General features: G+C 32.3%; 1 long non-coding RNA gene across 1 annotated transcript; it reads left to right on the top strand.

The window, feature by feature from the left end:
• Window positions 1-672: 672 nt before the first annotated feature.
• On the top strand, window positions 673-2,368 carry LOC139492546 (uncharacterized). The gene is made up of 2 exons (XR_011656889.1): window positions 673-969; window positions 2,194-2,368. It is a non-coding gene; the product is annotated as an uncharacterized lncRNA (long non-coding RNA).
• The last annotated feature ends 2,797 nt before the right edge of the window (window positions 2,369-5,165 follow it).

Below are 5,165 nucleotides of genomic sequence, written 5' to 3'. Positions count from 1 at the left end.
GCGTATTGTTATCCGTTCACTTTTCTACATTGGCCAGAGGTATAGTTGGAGGGTTGAGATCTCATAAACATGTTTAACCCCGCCGCATTTTTGCGCCTGTCCCAAATCAGGAGCCTCTACCCTGCAGGCACACTTTGTTGAATCAACGTTGAATCTTTGTTGATTTTAGGTTATACATTGATCAACAAATATTCAACATAGATTCAACGTTGACAATGCAACGTTGAAATTAGTACATTGTTCCAACGTTGAATTGACATTGTGTTGAAATACCAACACTGAATCAACGTTGGCTAAACAATATATAAAACCCAGTAGTTGTGGATACCAGAATTGTCAAAAATGAAGTATTTGACACATCACAATTATTTTCAAATTGAAAACGATATTCACATTAAATAAAATATTTAGTAGATTTATCAGTAATTGTTGTGCTGATTATAGAATAACACATAAAACAATCGCAGTGTATATATAAGCATTACTAATTAATCATGAACTTCGCACCCCAAATATTGAAATAATAGAAAATTCAAAAATTTCACCCCACCCCAAAACATAATAAAAGAACCAGCGTGTATACAGGATCATACAGTAAATATAAAATTAAATATTTGTGAATAACTCCTTCCCCTTAAAAGATCCCTCCACCTTTTTCCTTAAATTCTGATGTCAAATATCTTGTTTTCATTTTTTTTTTTCTATTCTTTTTATTAATTCCTAGAGAAAGACGTATACATCAGTACATAAACAATGGTTGACAACTTGAAATATAAACAACGGATAGATCTATTTAAATAACGATTTAAATTTTCGCGGCATTGTAACATTTCTATTTTAAGACCTCAGGTATGCGCATGCGCAGTTGTTTTTGTTGCCAAAGTTTGAATATCCGCCAACGAGACCACAAGTGATTTGTGCAGAGTTTTTATCAATATCTTTCCTCTATACAGCTTTTACATTTTTATCGTAAGTATTTATATTAATTGTTGTGATTACGTTATCGTATTTTAGAAATGTGAACATATCATGTTGTTATGAAACTGTACAGTACTGAAAAGTTGAAATTTTACACGTGAAAAAGGGGGAAGTTTAGGACAATCTATGGATTGACCTTAGGATCAGGATCAGGATAGCATGTTACCATTCCTAAGATATCCTCCAACGTCTCATGAATTTTTATCATTGACTATTTGAAATCATATGATTGAATCAAAAGTGAAAAGAAATTTTAATCGCATAAAAAGGGGGGCTTGTTTACAACTTTGGGATGGAAGGTCAGAAGCTATATATAACTCACCAAGTTGAACCTTTAATTTTACTGTCAAAATTGAGGTAGAGTTTGGACAAGGTAATTAAACATAATGGTTATATGAGGGTGGTAAAAAGTTATTTGCATTTATGGCCTTTTTATTTCACGTGTTATAGCGTTTTATTTCTCGTAATTGGTTTCGACATGCATTATTTTTGTTTCCTCTTATTTATTTTCCATGTTTCGTCTGGATACTCTTTAATTTCTCGTGCTAGTCCAACATTCAAGATAAAAAAAAAGTAAACCAGGACTAAATTCGAAGTCCAGTCGAGAGATTGTTTTAAATTATGTGCTCCCAGGATATTAATTGTGATCAAGTTAACTTTTCCACGGTTCGGATGCAACAAGCGGAAGCGAAAAGGTGACTGCAGGGTCTTCGTGTCCATTATCATGACTGTTTGATCTCCAATAACGACTGAGTATTAACTTCTAGTACTTTTTTCCTTAATAATATTCATGATTTAATTTTTCGTGCTTCCTTTATCCAAATTTTTATTTTCAGTGCAGTGGGTTTTATTTATTTTTGTTTCACGTGTTTCCGTGTTAAGAACCCCCTTTATCATCCTCGAATATGTCAATAAGTCAGATATCCATGCCGCAGCACAAGTAATACAAAAAAAGACATAAGTGGATAAACCTTCAATTTGTTCAAATTAAAATGTAGTAGTTAGGATTTTCTTGCAGATTATACCTAAGTCCTTCTAGTCTATCTAAAAGGAAATGTAATTGAGACTTCAAAGGACAACTGTTATTTACTTTAGTTTTCACCGGTTCTTTATGCTTTTTATTTATACTTTAAAGTAATATCATTATGAAGTTAAAATAGTTAAATGTGTTGAACAGAATACAACTTTACAATGTTATAACTTTTGATTTTGTAGATGTCATCATGAAGACCTAGATGGAATCACGGAACAGCAATTCAAGTGTCTGAAAAAACAATAAACTTTCTAAAACGGGCTCCAAAAAGACAAGGTGTGAGAAAAAAGAAGTTGAAGTTTCACTATTAATAAATAAAAAGTTTCAGTATTAATAAATAAATTTATTTTAATTTTATCGTATTGAATATTTCTCTATAATCAGTGGTTGGACATTAGAATACATAGGATAGGAAGTGTCCGAACAGCAAACTGTTTTATATTTTGACCACTCAGATATTTCAAATAGACATTGAGCAAAATTTGTGTATTAAGGGTTGTGCGCTTTCGAAATCAATAATTCTCTTGGATGATAACTTGTGTTGTTGTAAGCATGTTGTTAAATGTTAAAAAAATCTTGGTGGTTAAATTATGGTTCGTAGGATATCCCTCAACACCCATATTTGTTATTCAGTTGATTGGTTGTTATCATCATCATTGTCAAGCCATGCTCTCATCACATGTGGCCACTCAGTTTTATTGTTGAAAATTACTGATATTTTACAAGTAATTGGCAGTCAATGGCATCTACATTGTATTAAAATTTTTGTGCACCCAAACACTTTTTATTGTTGTACCTATTGTTAACAAGACAACCACCAACCAAAGAACATTATTTATATATCTTTGCGGTACCATACAGTCTTCAACAATGAACTAAAGAACACACCATGTCAAATATAACCAGACAATGACTTTATTTAAAGATAATCAATTTTGTTTTGAGATTATTTTTCAAACTTGGGTCTAACGGAGCAGTTATTGGATCAGGTTTTCGAGGCAGAATGTTGCTATAGCGTTTTGCATATTGAGCGCCTAGAGAGGACAATAGCTTGAACATTGCTACAGTATAAAATTATGGACTGCAAGACAAAGAAAATACAGGATGAATGAAATATATTAGTTTAGGTGGAAACACAGTTGAACACTATCACTAACCAATTTTGATTCCGTGTTGAATTGTAGTATTGTATTCACCCTGAATTCAATCTGAATTTAAATTAAGCTATTGGTTGAAACAATGTTGAAGCAACTATTATTCTATATAGATTCGATGTTGAACATCAACGTTGATTCAACATAGGATTTCAACGTTGATACAAATTTGCAAAATCTAATAATAATTCAACATTGATTCAACATAAAAAATAAACATTGATTCAATGTTAAATCAACGTTGTGTGCCTGCTGGGTAGCCTTTGTTAGTCTTGTATTAATTTTAATTTTAGTTTCTTGTGTACAATTTGGAGTTTAATATGGCGTTCATTATCACTGAACTAGTATATATATTTGTTTATAGGCCATCTGAAGGATCCCTGCGGGTGTGGGAATTTCTTGCTGCATTGACCTGTTGGTGACCTTCTGCTGTTTGTTCTATGGTCGGGTTGTTGTGTCTTTGACACATTCCCCATTTCCATTCTCAATTTTATATATCTTTCTTATTTTTTCTTTTAAAAGATACCAAAGAGGCATTAGAAGATCACAAGTCCAATGAAAAAGGCAACACCATGGCCTAAAATTAATAAATGGGGAATGTGTCTATGGGACACAAATGAAGCCCCTGATTACATATATATAGTAAATCTGTATTAAAGACTGGGCAACAACGTTAAAAGATTTTATGCAGACTACATTTAAAATATCTGATATGTCAATTCTTAACTCCCATTTCCTATTTAAAAAATAACACTTCTAATGGACTCTAAGATCTATAATAGCTTCGAAATAATTGGCAATAAACTGTTTCGCATCTGGATATGACTGCAGAGGTCCAACCCCCAACAGTTTGTGCAAAAATGGACACAATGTTCAAGCTTGATACAGGTATAAAATTGGGTTGTAATTTAAAAATACTTGACACATCATAGGTTTCTGACATAGAACAACTGTAGCCAAAGAACTTGAAATTGGTTTGAATTAATATTCAATTGAAGATTTATCACTGTTGCACAATACACTGTGCTGTTGTCCAGTACTAAGTAACTCTGTTTTCAGACTATATACAAAGAATAAGCAAAAAAAATGTGAACCCTTGTGAACAACTTGTGGTACAATTTCTGAGCAATAGAAATACTTGTAAACCAGTTATTTTCCTGAAACTAGACCAGATGCTCCGCAGGGCGCAGCTTTATACGACCGCAGAGGTTGAACCCTGAACGGTTGGGGCAAGTATGGACACAACATTCAAGCTGGATTCAGCTCTAAATTTGGATTGTGATTAAATAGTTGACACAGCATAGGTTTCTGACACAGAATGAATGTGGTCTAATGAACTTAAAATATTTTTTTTTGCCTTTGAGCAATTCACTATGCTGTTGAATATAAATCCTCTCAAAAAAATCTTTGAAGAACTTTTCTAATTATTTATGAAATCTGAAATGAGAAAAATTTACCCCCCCCCCATTTTTTTCACATCCCCCTTTCCCTTTTTCCAAAACTGATCTCAATTCAAAATTCTAATGGAGTTTGCAACAATAACTACTCATTTAAATACATCATAAAATATTAAAAAGTAAAATAAAGTGCTTGTTATCACTGAATTGTAAAGATTGTTTTAATTTATCTGTTGGTAGTAAAAGTGAATATACATTGTATATTGTATAAAACAATGATTTAACTACTATTCTGGACAAAGAAAGATAACTCCAATTGAAAATTTCTTGCTATTGCGCAATACTGTGCAATTGAAAATATTTGCTATTGCACAATACTGTGCAATTGAAGATTTCTTGCTATTGCGCAATACTGTACAATTGAAAATTTCTTGCTATTGCACAATACTGTGCAATTGAAGATTTCTTGCTATTGCACAATACTGTGCAATTGAAGATTTCTTGCTATTGCTGAATACTGTGCAATTGAAAATTTCTTGCTATTGCACAATACTGTGCAATTGAAGATTTCTTGCTATTGCTGAATACTGTGCAATTGAAAAT

Source organism: Mytilus edulis, chromosome 10 (assembly GCF_963676685.1).
Source record: "Mytilus edulis chromosome 10, xbMytEdul2.2, whole genome shotgun sequence".
NCBI lineage: Eukaryota > Metazoa > Mollusca > Bivalvia > Mytilida > Mytilidae > Mytilus > Mytilus edulis.
This window is presented reverse-complemented; position numbering and strand designations above follow the sequence as displayed.